The 18801-nt window shown below is 43.9% G+C and overlaps 1 protein-coding gene across 2 annotated transcripts in view; it reads left to right on the top strand.

Annotated features, from left to right (window-relative positions):
* calcrla (calcitonin receptor-like a) overlaps positions 1-18801 on the top strand; it is a 129798-nt gene that overhangs the window by 64221 nt on the left and 46776 nt on the right. The window contains exon 2 of one of the 2 annotated variants that reach the window (XM_060928934.1): positions 8962-9042. The exons of the other annotated variant lie outside the window; for it this stretch is intronic. The gene's annotated coding sequence lies outside the window, so the exon portion shown is untranslated. The remainder of the gene's footprint in view (positions 1-8961; positions 9043-18801) is intronic. 2 annotated transcript variants of the gene reach the window in all.

The raw sequence follows: 18801 nt of genomic DNA, 5'->3' as shown, positions 1-18801 counted from the left end.
TCCTATCGAATCAAGTAGCACGAACGTACAGTATCAGCCTTCGATGTGCTCATGAGAGCTCAACGGTCATATGGCCACATACCTTCAGAGAAGTAAGTACTGGAATGCTAGTCCGTGTTATAAACTTATACACAAGAACACACACACACACACTATATATATATATATATATATATATATATATATATATATATATATATATATATATAAAATGTGTGTGTGTATGTATGTAAAGTGTGTCTCTTGAATTTAAATTATTTTATCATCTTAATCCAACATTGAAATTTTGCCATGCAAAAAAAAAAAAAATTGGACAAGGACACTTATTTTTATTTCGACCGACATCATCAAAAATATGTTGAAAAAATCCGTGAACCTAAAGATAAAAAATTGGGTGGCCTGAGATTGGTTAGCGGGCTGGTGACGTCCGAATAATTAGGTAGAAACCTACGATAATAGCCAGCCAGCCCCAAGAACCATCTCACCTACTTTTTGGTCTTGGGCCTCGGGCAGGCCTCAATTGCTGTGGTCTTGTTAATTTGGGGACGCACCTGCCCATGTCTCAAGTGGAGCCCCAGATACCGTACTTCCACCCGCCCAATCGCACTTTTTTGGGTTAGCTGTGAGGCCCGCTCACCTCAGCGAGTTTAGAACAGCCCTCAGGTGTTCCAAGTGCCACGGCCAATCATTACTGTAGATTACAATGTCGTCTAGATAGGCGGCTGCGTAGGCCGCGTGAGGGCAGAGGACCCTGTCCATAAGCCGCTGGAACGTAGCGGGTGCCCCAAACAACCCAAAAGGGAGCGTGACAAATTGGTTTAATCCAAACGGTGTGGAAAAGGCCATTTTCTCTCAGGATAGAGGAGTCAAGGGGATCTGCCAATATCCCTTTGTTAGATCCAGTGTCGAATAAAAGCAAGCAGCGCCTAACTGATCAAGCAACTCATCAATGCGAGGCATTGGGTATGCGTCAAATTTAGACACCGCGTTGACCTTTCTATAGTCCACACAGAACCGGACCGACCCGTCGGTCTTGGGAACCAGGACCACTGGGCTGCTCCAGTCACTGTGGGACTCCTTGACTATGCCCATTTCGAGCATGGCCTTGAGTTCATCCCGAACCACCTTTTTCTTGTGTTCAGGCAAGCGGTAAGGGCGGCTACGCACTACCACCCCCAGGGTCGTTTCGATGTGGTGTTCTATGAGGTGGGTACGACCAGGAAGGGGCGAGAACACGTCGGAAAATTCCTTCTGCAACTTGGCTGCCTCCGTGCATTGGGCTGGTGAGAGGTGGTCTCCACAAGGGACCGGAGTGGTCCGAGATGTTATCTTTTTTACTGCCGGGCCCAGCTCCACCTTCTCTGGGACTACCAACGCCACGGGGACCCCCTCATTCCAGCGTTTTAAAAGGTTGAGGTGGTAGATTTGCAGTGCCCCACCCCTGTCCATTTGCGTCACCTCATAGTCAACATCCCCGACTCGCCGTGTGACCTCAAAGGGCCCTTGCCACTTGGCAATTAATTTAGAACTCGATGTGGGCAATAATACGAGCACTTTGTCTCCCGGCGTGAACTCTCTAAGGCGCGTGCCCCTGTCATACAGCTGGCTTTGACATTCTTGTGCCTGCCGTAAATTCTCCTGGGTTAGGTGCGTGAGGGTGTGGAGTTTTGCGCACAGGTCAAGAACGTACTGGATTTCATTTTTACTCGGCGAAGGTCCCTCCTCCCAATTTTCCCGTAGCACGTCCAGAATGCCACGTGGCTTACGCCCGTATAATAATTTGAAGGGAGAAAACCCCGTGGAGGCTTGCGGGACCTCTTGTACTGTGAATAACAGGGGCTCGAGCCACTTATCCCAATTACGCGCATCTTCACTTACGAATTTACGGATTATGTTTTTGAGTGTCTGGTTAAATCGCTCTACTAAGCCATCTGTTTGTGGGTGATAGACACTGGTGCAGATAGACTTAATCCCCAGTAACCCATACAGCGCGCGCAGTGTGCGTGACATAAACGAAGTGCCTTGGTCTGTCAGGATTTCTTTCGGAATCCCAACCCGGGAGATAAAGCAGAAGAGCGCTTCCGCAATACTGCGTGCTGAGATATTGCGGAGAGGCACTGCTTCCGGATATCGCGTTTCATAGTCCACTAGAACTAAAATAAAGCGATATCCCCATGCTGACCAATCTAATGGCCCGACGAGATCCATCCCAATTCGCTCAAACGGGGTCTCGATTAGAGGAAGAGGGCGCAAAGGCGCTTTTGGAGTGGTCGCGGGATTTATTAATTGGCATTCACGGCATGCCGCACACCACCGACGGACATCCCCGCGAATCCCTGGCCAATAGAACCGGGCCATTATTCGGGCTCGTGTTTTATCTTGCCCCAAGTGTCCAGCCATGGGATTAAAGTGAGCTGCATGGAACACGAGTTCCCTACGGCTCTTTGGGATTAACAACTGGGTTATTTGTTCCTTGGTTTGAGTGTCCTGTGTCACTCGGTACAATCTATCTTTAATAATGGCAAAATAGGGGAAGGTCGGTGCTGCGCTTGGCTGAAGAGTTTGACCATCGATTACTCTCACTTGGTCAAACGCATGCCGCAGAGTCTTGTCTCGCAACTGCTTTAACGGGAAATCCCCAAGGGAATCCCCGAAAGAGGGAGGAGGAGCGGGCTGCTCCTCACTCTGATGCGGTGTTGACGTAGACGGCTCTGCAACAGCTTCTCCAGTCAATGCCACACCGGGATCTTCCTGTGACTTACTAGTGCAGGACCCACTGCGTGTTAAACATTCCATTAGGTTTTTAAATACCGGCCAATCAGTACCCAAAATCAATGAGTGGGTGACACGGGGACTAACCGCCACCTTTATTCTATGCATTTGGCCCTGGAATAGAATTTGGACAGACACTAGAGGGTAATGGTGAACATCCCTGTGCACACACAAGACTTTCACCGCTTGTGCTCCCCCCAATGCCTCACCTTGCACCAGGCGTTGGTGAATTGAGGTCTGATTACAACCGGAATCCACCAAAGCATGATATGTAGCCCCTTGAATACTTACCGGTATGCGATATGTTCCGGCCCGATCGGGGACAGTTTCTGGCACGTCAGGGATCCAGATTAGAGCACCCACCTCCCTTGCAGAGCTCTGACCTTGGAGATGCTCCAATTCCCCACCGCGCCAGCACACCGGCCCAGGCTTTCCCTCTGCACTGGTGTTATGTGTGTCACTCACCTGAGGGGGAGACAACACAGACGCAGGAGAAGGAGAGGGGAGGACACCACGGGTGCGACGGGCCGGCTGGGGAGGAGCCAGCCGCCGCCTCCGTGGCAGGGGATTGGGGTGGGGAGGGGGACGAGAGACAAGGGGAGAATAGAGAGAGAAGAGAAGCGAGGGGAGACGCCTTGTCTGCCTGCCGTTGGAGCTGCCTCCAGATGATCCTCCGCCAGCTCAATGGCTCGCTCCAGCCACGCCGGGTGATGACACTAGACCCATTCCACCGTTCCTTCCAGAAGTCGAAAGACAAACTGCTCCAGTGCCACCAGATCGATGATCTCGTTGGCGTTGTGGTTTTCCGCCCTCAGCCACCGCTGGCAGGCGTCCCGGATGCTGGCCGAATGCAAACGGCTGGCTGACTTCCTCCAATGCCAGTGTCCGGAAGCACTGGCAATGTTGCTCCGGGGAGCGGCTGAGCCGCTGCAGGATGGCTTTCATTAGGTCCACATAGACCAGCCGGCTGTCAGCAGGGAGCTGCTGCGCTGCGAGCTGTGCCTCGCCAGCCAGAAGCAGGAGAAGGCGCGCTGCTCCTGCGGCCACCCCCACTCCTCGGCTGCTTGCTCGAAAAGAGCGAGGAATGCTTCCGGATCGTCCTGCGGTCCCATCTTCGTGAGGGTGGCGGCAGCTGTGGTCGACGCCCCTGCTGACATGAGCCGGTGCCGGAATGCCTGGCAATCTTCCTGCTGGGCCAGCATCAAGGTTTCGAAGCGTTGCTCCTGCTCCTTTCGGAGGGCGATCTGTGCTTGATGCTGGTTCTGCTGGGCAGTAGCAAGGGCAAGGACGAGCTCTTCGAATGGCGGGGACTCCATGGGGTGGTTCTCTTCTGTGCTCCCGGGTTTTGGCACCACTGTAACACTTCCTGATGTGGGTGGAGCACAGAAGCATGGCAGGCGAGAGTTTATATTTGTACGAATACTTTTATTCGGGCTTTTCAGCTTGCTTGCTTCCTTTCATCACTCACTCACATACATGCATTGTGGTTGGGGGAGAGAGCTCCCTTTCTCTGCTCTCTCTCTCCTTTTATGCTCCGTCCTTGTAACAAACAGAGACACACACACACACACACACACACACACACACACTAATTGACAGCAGGTGGAATGACTTAGCCACTTACCTTCCCCAACCCCGCCCTCCATTCACAGACTGCTGCTCGGCGACGCCCCCGCTGCCACAGTGTTGTATAAGTTTTAAGAGTTGCTCCAGAGGGACAAACAGAAGAACACTTTGTTTCTACATTTAGCAGGCCAAAATAGACAGTGGTGAAGATAGATAGATAGATAGATAGATAGATAGATAGATAGATAGATAGATAGATTAGATGTTTGTCTATATAAAATGTATGGAATAAAATATTCAGTGGTGTGTGGTTATTGAAAAAATCATCACCAACAGGATGGTGTGCTGCAATCCAGCTCAAAGCAGAGTTGATTATTTTCCCATAACAGTGCACCTTGAAGTGTGTTATTCCACTTACACCATCGCACTTTGCCAAACATAATAATAATAATAATAATAACATTAATCAATTAATTAATTAATCAATCAATCAATGTTGTGTTTTTTAACCATTTATTGTTACATTTATATTGTGGAATATCCATGAGGCAAGTTAGTTCCTATTATTACTTTTGTTATTTCGGCTATAAACAGTTGTTCCTTCACCACCTTTTTTCTTTTCTGTTTCTCTCTTGGAGTTTTACACTACGTTCACACTGCAGGCTGAAGTGACTCAAATCCGATTTTTTCGCCCATATGTGACCTGTATCCGATCTTTTATTGACAATATGAACGACACAGATCCGATTTTTCAAATCCGACCCAGGCCGTTTGGATATGTGGTCCTAATTCCGATTCCTATCCGATCTTTTCATATGCGACTTCAGTCTGAACCGCCAGGTCGCATTCATCCGACTTACACGTCATCAACAAGCCACAAATGTCACTATTCTGCGCTGAAGTAGGCGGCGGGTCTCTCAAAAAAAGTTACAACAACATGGCTTTGATGTTCCTTTGAACGGAGGTTGCAGTCACTACCCCGCAGAACGCCTGAGCCAAAACCCTTGCCCTCTTCCTTCTCAACCTCCTCCTTAACATCAGGCTATTGTGCATGTTCTGGCTCCGTCGCAACAACAACTGCATCATCACCAGGTACTCCATGCTGGTTACTGTCATACACAGGAAACTTTAGGTTACTTCCGTAAACACTGGCCATGCTCACTGCGTGTGACGTCGTCGTATCCTGCAATGCGCATGCGGAACACTTTTAGGTCGCTTTTCGTTCATACTGAGGATCACATACAAGTCGCATATATTTGTTAATGTGAATGACCTCACAAAAAAATCGGATTTCACAAAAAAATCGGAATTGAGCATTAAGCCTTGCAGTGTGAATGTAGTATTAGTCTTGAAATATGACAAACACCACTCGTTCTTTTTTTTTTTTCGAAAAATTGGAAAGCTTGAACTTTCCCATGATGGAAAATACGTATACTGTACTTGCAAAGCACTGACAGTGGAGACTTCTACCATAAATATTAAATAAACATCTTATGAAAAAAAACAAACTTTACAATATCAAGCATTATTCAGTACATTTTTCTTTGTTAAATCAGCAAAGCAACATATTTTTATTTTGAGCATCTCTGTCCAAGTCTCTCTGAATGTGCTGTTACTATAGAAACAATAATGTGTGAGAAAGAGTGCATCACTGTAATCTCAAGTGTCCGGTTCTGATTGTACCACGCGTTTCAGTGTTTACTAAACACCGAGCTCACTGTCACCATCATATTTCATCATGTTTCATCAAACTCTGAAGTGCGGCGGGACGTTCAGCACTTGAAACAGCCTTCAGTCATCATCATCATCAAAATAAATATTTCCACAGCCAGCTGTGTTTATATTTCTCAGCACACAGCTCTTATCTTAACTAGCAGTGGCAGCAGTTTCATAAAAGTATGAATGTGAGTTCGCAGGGCAAATAATGTCGTTAAATATACGATCAGGGCGGTCCCCTGCTCCTATCACTGACCTGGGAGAAATGAGACTAATCGCATGGGATTCACTGGAATACATTGCGGGTTGGGATTGAGGGGAAAAGAGGGAGAGAAAGAGTGTAAACAGCCTCTAGCCATGACAGTATTTTTTTTTAAATACAACAAACTGGAGGGTGTATATACAGGTCCCTTTGATTGATTACTCATTTTTAAAAATACATTCTGTATATGTTTCTCTAACCATTAGGCCATGGCTTCCCATTACGGTACATGGCCAAAAGTATTTGTGCACACCTGTTCCTAACACCAATCTATCCTTGTTGAACATCCCATTCCAGAGCTATTCCCCCTTTTGCAGTTACAGTATAATAACCTCCACTCTTCTGGGAAGGCTTTCCACTAGATTTTGGAATGTGGCTCTGGGGATCTGTGTTCATTTGGCCACAAGAACATTAGTAAGATCAGACACTGATGTTGGGGCAAGGAGTAATGTCTGGGGTGCAGTCAGTGTTCCAGTTCATCCCAAAGGTGTTCAGTGGGCTTGAGGTCACGGCTCTGTGCAGGACACTTGAGTTCTTCCAGTCCAGCCTTGGCAAACCATGTCTTCATGGAGCTTGCTTTGCGTGCGAGGCATTGCTATACTGGAACAGGTTTGGGCTTCTTAGTTCCACTGAAGGTAAATTAGAACCCTACAGTATACAAAGACAATCTATACAATTGTGCACTTCCAAAACTGGAATCAGTTTTGGGAAGAGCCACATATGGGTATGATGGTCAGGTGTCCACATACTTTTGGCCATATAGTGTATTTCAGACTAAGACATCCCATGTTTAAGCCAAACTAAAATATATGGCATGCTTTTTTTCCCCCCTTTTTTGTTATTATACCAACACAAAAGCTATACAGTACAACGAAACAAAGACAACAGTGCACAAACAATAAACACAAGATGTGTAATGAACAAAGGGAAGAGGTAGATTTTCAAAAGTGCAAATTAAAAACTTAAGTGATTTATACAGTATCAGTGATTTGTATTAGTTCAGTGATTTGTATCTTTTTTCTTTCTTTTTTTTATATTACCATTTTCTACACTGCAGAACAATACTGAAGACACCAAAACTTTGAAACAACATCTGGAACACACACAGAACAATTTGATATACAAAAAGTAAAAAAAAAAAAAAAAAAAAAAAAAACCCAAAACACAAGTTCAAGGATTTTGAAGACTGACTCCAAAATGTAAAAAGTAGAAAATTACATTGAAAGAGTTTATTCCAATTCTACTGTAAAACCACTCTGCCTACTACATTAATTACTTAAAAGGTTATTAAATGGGTTGATCATTATCACAGCTACTGTCATAAATAAAGAATACTAATGGAAACAAGTCAGCTAATGAACTTCTGCACAATTGCACTACCGTACATGCTTATTGTGGGGGAGCCATGGCCTAATGGTTAGAGAAGCAGCTTTGGGACTAAAAGGTTGCCAGTTTGATTCCCTGGACCAGCAAGAATGGCTGAAGTGCCCTTGAGCAAGGTACCTAACCCCCAACTGCTCCCCAGACTGCTGTGTTGTATGTTGCTCTGGATAAGAGCCTCTGCTAAATGCCTGCAATGTCAGCCCACTGATCAATGCTTGGTAGAACCACTTTTGGCTGCAAGTACCATACATCTCCAGGTCTTCTGGGATAAGTTTCTTTATCTTTCACTTTCTCAGTGAGCTAGATTATGAATTATTATTTCTACACCCCTGTTACAATGTGCTCAAAACAGGTTACCACTGGACACCAAGTCCATGTCCATCAACAAATATCAAGAAAGCCATCAAAAAGTCCCTGATATTTCAAGCCATGCTGACTTCCCACACTGTACCTCATGAGCTTACTCATTTTCATATTACCCCTTTTCCACCAAATCAGTTCCAGGGCTGGTTCGGGGCCAGTGCTGGTGCTGGTTCACAACTCGTTCAACTTGCGAGCCAGCTGAGAACCAGTTTGCTTTTCCATAGCTCGCGGTGCTAAGGGGAGCCACGTCATTACGTTGCTGTATACGTCAGTTACGTCGCTACGTTTGCATAAACCTTGGCACGAATATCGAAGCAAAAACAACATGGAAGAAGCAGCAGCAACAACAACAATAATAATGGATGACTTCGTGTTTGTACAGCTGCTGCTTCTCGTCGCTTAAAAATGGCAATCTTTCACGGTCTTGTTATTGTTGTTGGTCTTAACAACTCCGCCCCCCCGCCCCCGCTGACGTAAGCGGTTCTTTCCTCTGGCCCAGCAGAGAGTTGGTGCTAGCCTGGAACCAGTTTTCTGGCCCCAGAGCCAGTTCTTTGTCAGTGGAAACAGAAAACCCGGTTCCAAACTAAGCACTGGCCCCGAACCAGCCCTGGAACTGCTTTGGTGGAAAAGGGGCAATATTGATCAAGGGAAATCAGATCCATTCAAATTCCCTACAGAATACAGGCCCTGAGGGAAAATCTATAGGTTTAATGAAAAGTGAGAGATCTCATCATTTGTTATTCGGAAATGGACAGAAAGCTTTTGTTGTCACATACAGAGGACTGGAATCCTTTTTTTTGTTAGGAAGTTGAGGTCAGCCAAGGATACAGCGGCCCTGGAGAAAAGAAGGGTAAGTGCCTTTCTCAACAATATAATAATGGTAGCTTGGTTCTGCTTAGGTCTGAACTCTTGACCTGCTGAAGCGTGGCCTTGAGCACTGTGACTCTCCTGCCTGAAGGACATACTGTGCCTTGCATGCAGTAAGTATTCACTCCTTTATACATGGTGCTGCTTTTCATCAGCATGGAGTAGGACTTTGGTCAGGGTTGAAGATGTTTGGAGCCAGATAGAGAGAAATCTTGGATGAAAACCTGTTCAACTATGCAAGAGACTTAAGACTTGGGTAGAAGTTCACCTTCAAACTGGAAAAGAAGCCCAGTCCCATGTTTTGTTGTCCGGAAACATAATTGTTAACAAATCATTGGCCAGTGTTTCAACTAATCTGGCTGAACATGGTGAACATCTTTATTTTATCAGAGTATCTGTAAGAGCTAGTTATACTCACAGGAGCTTTGCTCTGGACTACTCCATGCTTCTTGTTCCTGTTTCTGAAAAGATTTTCTATCATCTGTGTTCACTAATCAATCCATTTAGTAAAAAGTATTCTACCAACAACGAGCTGTTGTTGGCTGACGTGTCGATTGCTTGTCCAACTTCTCCTCTGGCCAACTATGAATAAAATATGAATACCCTACATATCAAATCTTCTTGTCCCGGACACATGGGCTAATGATTTGTCCACCCCGTGCACAAATTGCATATGTTTTTGTTGTTGTTTTCAAATGTGTATTTGATCATAATCTCACCAAAATAGTTTGTTAAAGCAAGTTGTAAATGGGTCCTTCAAAAGCAATTTTGTATCTGGATCACTTCATTATAGGACACCAAGCTCAAAGGGAGAGCCATCCATTTCCCGAAGTACGTACAGTGCTCTCCATAAGTATCGGCGCCCTTCACAGAAATGCACAAAAGGTCACTGTAGAAGAAGAATAACACAATAGGCAATAGTGATATTTTGAGCTCAAAAATACAGGAATGAAGACATTTTTCAAGAGATTTGTTTTTCAACAGATTTAAATCTGGAGAGGGCAAAATACTTTTAGATTTTTGTGTTTATTTAACCGGTACATAACTTGTAAGTGTGGCTCATCAATGTGCTGAAATATTGTTCAACGCATAAAGCCTGAACCTCGTTGTAGAGGCAACCAGATTTCAGGGTGAAATATTCTGGTACTTCAATTCATGATGCCATTATTCTTCACAAGAGTGAACCATTAGCCATGCAATAGTGCTGTCAATATTTTTGGGAGGTATATTTTTAAAATGTGAAAAAGTTCCAGTGAAATTGTGAGTGGTATTTAGAATGTAATAGACACATTTTTACTGTTTGTTTGAGGGACACGTTTGAGTTATTGTGTGTAATATTTATGAAGGTTATCAGGAAGTCTCGAGGGTGGTGTAAAGTTACAGGTAAAATTAAACCACAGTGATGACCCGACTATAATGTGTTGAACAACTACATCGACTCCTGAATATAACTTGATATATTCAAATGACTGCAAGAAATTGGCCAACTTTTTTTTTTTGACTGGAAGAGCGATGAAGCCTGACCCAGGCCAGTCATGTTCATCCATTTTTCATAATGCATAAAGCTGAGACAAGGACCTCGTGTCCATTTCCATTATAAACAGAAGGTTAAGTCTGCAGTGGATCATGATGGATGGGAGGATTATTGTATTTCCTTTCAGAGGTGGGAGGGATGAGATGGATGGGAATTACCCAATGGAGCAGGCGACAGCTAGATCCTCCGTAATGTGTTTTTAATTTCTTGAATTATTGCTGTCTTGAACCAGCATGGCTGAGGTAATTCAGCCAAAAGGGAGGTCATTAATTTAACTCAGGACTGGCAGTTGTAACACAATGAACTATTGATCATTTTCCAAAGGAGACTTATGTTCTCAAAGGCTGCATTTGGAAGCAAATTGGTTCTTTTTCTACAGTCCCTGTGAAACATTGATATATTCACTGTGTGTTATGGTTATTCATCAGCAGATGACTATTTAAAGCAATCTAGAGTTCAGATAGAATAAAATACAAGCTGAACCAATAGGTCGATGGGTTAAAGGTCTTGCCAAAGTGTTTTTTTGTTGTTGTTTGTTTGCTTGTTTTTACTTTCTGGCATCTTCTGGGATTTAAACTTTACAATGAGTCTTACAGAACCTTACCAACTGAGCCACCACCACCTACAACAAGCACAAGTTAATGATAATTTAATGTGATGTTGACACAAGCACAGACCACACCTTAATCCTTAATGAGAACTGTTCAAACTCTGTAAATTATTAATGAACACTCCGACTTCGAAGAGCCTCCGGGGAATGTAGGAGTCGGTATAAGCTGAGCAATGAGTCGACACAGACACACACTCCTTTATCTACAAAGTAAGGCATTGGATCATGGCTGACTTCTGCATAATGCCACACAGTTATACTTCTTCATCTCAGGCTATTTTTAGCATTCTTTTTGTTCACATGGCAACTTTTGTCAGGGAGACTTTCAACTCCTGTTTATTCCAGAATCATCCAGAACAGTGGTACGGTATATAAAGAGCAGCAGAGGCACTAGTTAACAAATAACAAGTGTCTAGTAACACTGTACGGTTTAATTAGAGGCTGTGTATATTGTTTGATGCGTACAACAAAATTTTGGCAATCAAAATAGAATAGGGATATACGATACTGTACAGTATATAAGAAGCCCTGGGTCAGAGAACTTGTGACTGTAGAAGTTCGTTGACATGGAAAGTTTCATGTCACATAAGCTCATCTCATCTCATTATCTCTAGCCGCTCCATCCTTCTACAGGGTCGCAGGCAAGCTGGAGCCCATACCAGCTGACCACGGGCAAAAGGCGGGGTACACCCTGGACAAGTCGCCAGGTCATCACAGGGCTGACACATAGACACAGACAACCATTCACACTCACATTCACACCTACGCTCAATTTAGAGTCACCAGTTAACCTAACCTGCATGTCTTTGGACTGTGGGGGAAACTGGAGCACCCGGAGGAAACCCACGCGGACACGGGGAGAACATGCAAACTCCACACAGAAAGGCCCTCGCCGGCCACGGGGCTCGAACCCGGACCTTCTTGCTGTGAGGCGACAGCGCTAACCACTACACCACCGTGCCACCCCTGTCACATAAGCTGTACACATTAAAAAAAAAAAGTATTAAAATCACAATCTCGATCTGTTTCTTAATGATATTAATTTAAGAGCAGAACATTTTCAGAAGTTGCACTCAGGAAGCTATTTTATAAAACAGATGACCAATAGTCCTCCTCATTTACTTCAACCATAGATGTCAAACACACACCAGATGCATGGCGAGTCTACAAAAGGAAAGGGAACAAGCAACGTTGGAAATATGTGAGGCTCAATGCTTAATGCACCATCTAAATTGGCCTGTTTATCAAAGCTGATAAGTTTTCATAAGTTGCTCTGAGCAGAAGGACAGAAACAAGTATGTTGTCTATTTTACCAGCTGTTAACATTACTGGTTTTAACCTGGACACACTGCACTCTTGGAACACTCTTTAGTTTTATCCTAAATAGCAGTCCATATTTTCCTCAGGATTTCTGCGTTTGCTGTACAAATCTGTACTAAGTCAGTTATTCAGAGTAAAGACAAGCCATCATTCACCACTACCACGCTCTGCTACAGTCATTGAAGAGTGTAATAAAAATACATATCTTTCCATGAGTCGTCTCAATTTTAAGTCCAGAAATCACAATTCTTATTTCATCAAGAATCCTGCAGACCGAGCTGAAAAAAGGTTATAGAAAATAAACAGGAATTGAGCTGATCTTTCAGTATGGGTCAGAAATATGACTGATGATCTTTACATATATTTAAAACTGACATAGGGTTTTAACCAGAAGACCAAGGGAAAGGTTACAGGAATCAAGACAAAAAGGATAGTAAAGGGTTTAAAGTTTAACCATATTATGTGTTTCGCAGGCGGCACGGTGGTGTAGTGGTTAGCGCTGTCGCCTCACAGCAAGAAGGTGGAGTTTGCATGTTCTCCCCGTGTCCGCATGGGTTTCCTCCGGGTGCTCCGGTTTCCCCCACAGCCCAAAGACATGCAGGTTAGGTTAACTGGTGACTCTAAATTGAGCGTAGGTGTGAATGTGAGTGTGAATGGTTGTCTATGTGTCAGCCCTGTGATGACCTGGCGACTTGTCCAGGGTGAACCCCGCCTTTCGCCCGTAGTCAGCTGGGATAGGATCCAGCTCGCCTGCGACCCTGTAGAACAGGATAAAGCGGCTACAGATAATGAGATGTCAATAACCCCTTTGGACATAATGTGTACAATTGTACACATGAAGTTCCATAGCATTTTTCTTTGTGTCCAAAGGGGATACAGTATGTGTTTTATTAGTGTGAGGTTTAGGAAATTGGTTTTCATCCATGGTGTAATGGTTAGAGAAGCAGCTTTGGGACCAAAAGGTCACTGGTTCAATTCCCTGGACCAACAAGAATGGCTGAAGTGACCTTGAGCAAGGCACCTAACCTTCAACTGCTCCTTAGACTGCTCTGGGTCTGTTGTATGTTGCTGTGGATAAGAGCATCTGCTAACTGCCTGTAATGTAAATGTAAATCCATTATGTCATTAATACGTGTTTTAGATACAGATAGTTTGTTAGCACAGGTGGCTTCTCCAGTGAGGAGAGGGAGGAAGATCCTCCTTAAAAATTCTAAGAATAAAAAGTTGAAATTGTCTTGACCAATTTAATGAATTGCTGTCCTTGAATATTACTATTTTACTGCCAAATACGACATGTACATTATATTCATTTCTCTGGGTGAAATTACATTAGCACCCCCTATCGCTTGCTATTAGAAATTACTGCACGGAGGATCTTCCTCCCTTCGGCTCCCATTCACTCCGATTCAAACAGTCTCCGGCACTGGCGGCTCGTGGTTAACATAGACTTCAATGAGAGAGAGGAGGAAAATCCTCCTCTAAGAGGGTGGGACTAGCTAAGAGATCTGACAAGTGCTACAAAATATCAACCAATAGGCTGCAGCCCTAGTTGCGCAATGAACCAATAAGTAGAGGCCTTAGCTGCCTGGGGGGAGGGGTTATCTTATCAAACTTAACTTCTAGATCCGGTGACTCGGGCACTTCGGCAGTCAGAGTGAGAACGGCGAGGTGGAAGTGGATTGACTATGTTATAGATATTCTATGAATAAAGTAATGGAAACAGAGGACGTGGTGAATGTTTTGCTTGCAAAACCCTTCCATGGGCTGAGCTACAGTGAAAAATTAGCCATCAAAGCAGCAGGTAGACCAACCCCTAAAATCAAAATCACAAAACCCAATGGCAAAGGCAGTACAGTGAATGCTACATGGTTTGCTAGGTACACATGGCTCACTGGTAGCGTTACCACCCATCGATTATATTGCTGGCCCTGTTTGCTAATGAACAATGCCAAATCACAAGCGTGGAGTGTTCATGGTTTCAATGATTTAAAAAATCTAGATAGGGCAACCAAACACCATGAGAAGTGTCAAGACCACGTTGGTGCTGCTATCCGACTGTCCTTACTAGGCACCAGGCCAATAGATAGGGTGGTAGACGAGGGTGTGCGGCTGCAAATCCAGCAGCACAATGCTAAAGTGAGTCGCAATAGAGAGGTATTAAAACGTCTGATAGATGCAACAGCCTACCTAGGCATGCAAGAGTTGTCACTGAGGGGACATGAAGAAGGGGGGAATTCGGACAATAAGGGCAATTACAGGGAGCTAGCGGAGGTTATTGCTCGCTATGATCGTGTTCTGGCAGAGCATCTGGAAAGTTCGACTGTCTTCACAGGCATGTCAAAAACAATCCAGAATGATCTAATATCCGCTATAGCTGGTTCAATTAATTCAGAAATCCAAAAGCAACTTAACACGGCACCCTTCTTCTCGTGGCAAATCGACGAGACCACAGACATAAGCTGTCATTCACAGCTGTCTGTCATCTTGCGCTATGTCGATAATCAAGGTACAATTCAGGAACGCTTTCTAGGATTTTTTGATGTGTCCAGTGGTCGCAGTGCACAATCCTTGTTCGATTTCGTGCAGACTGAGTTGTTAGGTTTCAGTTTCAAGGATAAACTTGTCGCTCAGACTTACGATGGTGCCACGGTCATGGCCTCGGACTTGAATGGCCTTCAGGCTAAAGTGAGAGAATTGGCTCCCTGTGCAACATTTGTCCACTGCTATGCACATCGCTTAAACCTAGTTTTAAGTCAGGGTGTTAAGACCATTCCCCAAGCAAAATACTTCTTTGCTCACTTGGGTGGCTTCACGTCTTTTTTCTCCAAGTCCAGCAAGAGGGTTTCTTTACTCGAGGAGTTCAGTTGCGCCCGCATTCCCCGGAGGGCTCCCACTCGCTGGAACTTTTCCTCTAGGGTCGTGAACACGGTTGCTTCAAATTATGACGAACTACTTCAGATTTTCGAGAACATTACTGAGCGCCCAATGATGGATGATGAGACAATACGTTTAGCTGATGGTTTGAGGTCGAAAATGCAAGAGTTTGAATTTGCGTTTTTACTCTTCACTTTTGAGCAGTTGTTTTCGCACACTGACGTGGTGTTTGACATCTTGCAGCACAAATCCATGGATGTCGCCTTTTGCAAACGGCGAATAGAGAATCTCCTGCAAATATTGGATGAGCTAAAAGTACAGAGCGCCTTTGACAAAATCTACGCCAGGGCTGCCTCTCTAACAGAAGACCCTGACTTGTCTCACAGGGTCAAAAGAAGGCTGCTTAATCCCCGTCAGTCCTACAGAGCACTTTATCATTCCATCCACGACAACTTGCGCACTCAAATAACTCAGCGCTTTCAACACCTCGACCGCTTGCGCTTCATGGAGCTTTTGGATGCGGCGAAATTCGACTCGTTCAAAATATCATTTCCTACGCAGCTACTGTCAAATTTGATGGAGACATATGGCCACCTTTTTGATCAAGAAAAGCTGAGAATCGAACTGCAGCATTTTTATCACAATGCAGAAATAAATTCATCAGGAAAACTTTGCGATGCCCTTGGCTTCATGAAGTCCAGCGGTCTTGATGGGGCGATGCCACAGTTGTACAGGCTCATGTCCCTGATTGGAACAATTGGCGCAACCTCTGCAGGGGTTGAAAGGAGTTTTTCGTGCCTCAAGAGAATTAAAACGTACACACGCAACGCAATGGGGCAGGAGAGATTAAAACATCTGGCCATTATTTCAATTGAAAAAAAGATTCTCAAGACACTCCATAAAGATCCAGCGTGGTACGATCAGGTCACAGATAGATTTGCAAATCAGACAGCACGGAGAATTGACTTGATATATAAATAGGGAGCCTCAATCAGTTGGCCTGAATCATTCCTTAACATCAATGTTTGTCTTAAACACGGCTATATCCCATGTGAAATAGTTGTGAAATAATGTTGTTGTTCTTTTACTTGTTGACTGTTGCCAGTTGTTTGACACCGTGGAAAGGATGTTAATGAATTATTCAGGAAAAACTATTATCAACTCAACCCGTGCGTGTAACTACAGCCGGTCCAGCAGGTGCGGTCGCATTGGGGCCCGTGACCTTCAACCAAGCATTCCTTCCTCCCTCACTTTTACAAAAGCCAGCCGCCACTGTTTGTTAGGCATGTTTGAGATTCTGTGGCTTAGATAGATCATGTGAGTGTCGTTTGCAGAGGTATGAAAATTTGTGTTTGTACATAATATAACCTGAGGGTAAGCACAGATAGCAGATAATTTCAGTCTTGCGTCTGAAGAAGTACTGTTAAGAAAGGCAGATAATGTTAACATGCTAGATGTGGACGACATTGAAAAAAATATCATAGATTCTCTTTGTGAAGCAACTGCTAGAGTTGTGCCTGAAAAATCTCTTGCTAAACAAGAGTGGGTAAATGATGAATTTCTCTTGCTTATTAAAGAATGCAGTACCTGCAAGAATCCCACAAGACTCAAAGAACTGCGATGCCAGATCAAAAAACTCTCAAGAAATCTGAAAAATGATTTTTATACCAGAAAAGCAAACACTCTAAATGGAGCTAGTGAGGCAAAAGATGCTGAAGAGTTGTTCAAATTGTTGAAAGATTATAGTGTCACCAAGAAATTAAGTCAATCTACAATACCATCCAAGAAACCTGAAAAACACTTCAGTGAACATTTTGGCTGTTTGTCAGGTGATCAGCCTGATGAAGTCAGTAACCCACAAGATTATCCGCATGTACTACTAACGTTTGAGTATGAATCGTTGGATATTGATGAAGGCCCCCCTATGGTTAAAGAGGTTGTTGGAGCTGTGAAGAGTCTACAGTAAAAAATGGAAAGTGTATGGGATCTGACGGACTGGTTGCTGAACAAATCAAGTACAATTTTTCAACAAAGCTGGTCTCTTTACTGTATGCTCTGATAGCTCTCATTTGGTCAACATATACCGTACCAAAATCGTGGCTCCACTCTTTGGTAACATGCCTATACAAGAACAAAGGAGATAAGATAGATCCCAGTAATTATCGTGGTCTTTCTATTACTGCTACATGCTCTAAAATCTTTATTGCAATAATAATCAAACGATTAAGACCATTGTATGAATATTTGCTTCTTACAACTCAGTTTGGTTTTAGAGCAAATAAGTCTACAAATGATGCAATTTTTGTAGTCAAGGATGTTATTGATAATCATCAGGGTGAACTTTTCTGCTGTTTTATCGACCTGAAAGCAGCATATGATTGGATTGATAGAGACATTCTTTTCAAGATCCTAGAGATACGTACTGGAGCAAGAACGCTAGTAAAATTACTGAAATGCATTTACAACCCCGATTCCAAAAAAGTTGGGACAAAGTACAAATTGTAAATAAAAACGGAATGCAATGATGTGGAAGTTTCAAAATTCCATATTTTATTCAGAATAGAACATAGATGACATATCAAATGTTTAAACTGAGAAAATGTATCATTTAAAGAGAAAATTAGATGATTTTAAATTTTATGACAACAACATATCTCAAAAAAGTTGAGACAAGGCCATGTTTCCCACTGTGAGACATCCCCTTTTCTCTTTACAACAGTCTGTAAACGTCTGGGGACTGAGGAGACAAGTTGCTCAAGTTTAGGGATAGGAATGTTAACCCATTCTTGTCTAATGTAGGATTCTAGTTGCTCAACTGTCTTAGGTCTTTTTTGTTGTATCTTCCGTTTTATGATGCGCCAAATGTTTTCTATGGGTGAAAGATCTGGACTGCAGGCTGGCCAGTTCAGTACCCGGACCCTTCTTCTACGCAGCCATGATGCTGCAATTGATGCAGTATGTGGTTTGGCATTGTCATGTTGGAAAATGCAAGGTCTTCCCTGAAAGAGACGTCGTCTGGATGGGAGCATATGTTGCTCTAGAACCTGGATATACCTTTCAGCACTGATGGTGTCTTTCCAGATGTGTAAGCTGCCCATGCCACATGCACTAATGCAACCCCATACCATCAGAGATGCAGGCTTCTGAACTGAGCGCTGATAACAACTCGGGTCGTCCTTCTCCTCTTTAGTCCGAATGACACGGCGTCCCTGATTTCCATAAAGAACTTCAAATTTTGATCTGTCTGACCACAGAACAGTTTTCCACTTTGCCACAGTCCATTTTAAATGAGCCTTGGCCCAGAGAAGACGTCTGCGCTTCTGGATCATGTTTAGATACGGCTTCTTCTTTGAACTATAGAGTTTTAGCTGGCAACGGCGGATGGCACGGTGAATTGTGTTCACAGATAATGTTCTCTGGAAATATTCCTGAGCCCATTTTGCCCATTTTGTGATTTCCAATACAGAAGCATGCCTGTATGTGATGCAGTGCCGTCTAAGGGCCCGAAGATCACGGGCACCCAGTCTGGTTTTC

This window comes from Neoarius graeffei, chromosome 9 (assembly GCF_027579695.1).
Source record: "Neoarius graeffei isolate fNeoGra1 chromosome 9, fNeoGra1.pri, whole genome shotgun sequence".
NCBI classification, from domain to species: domain Eukaryota; kingdom Metazoa; phylum Chordata; class Actinopteri; order Siluriformes; family Ariidae; genus Neoarius; species Neoarius graeffei.
This window is presented reverse-complemented; position numbering and strand designations above follow the sequence as displayed.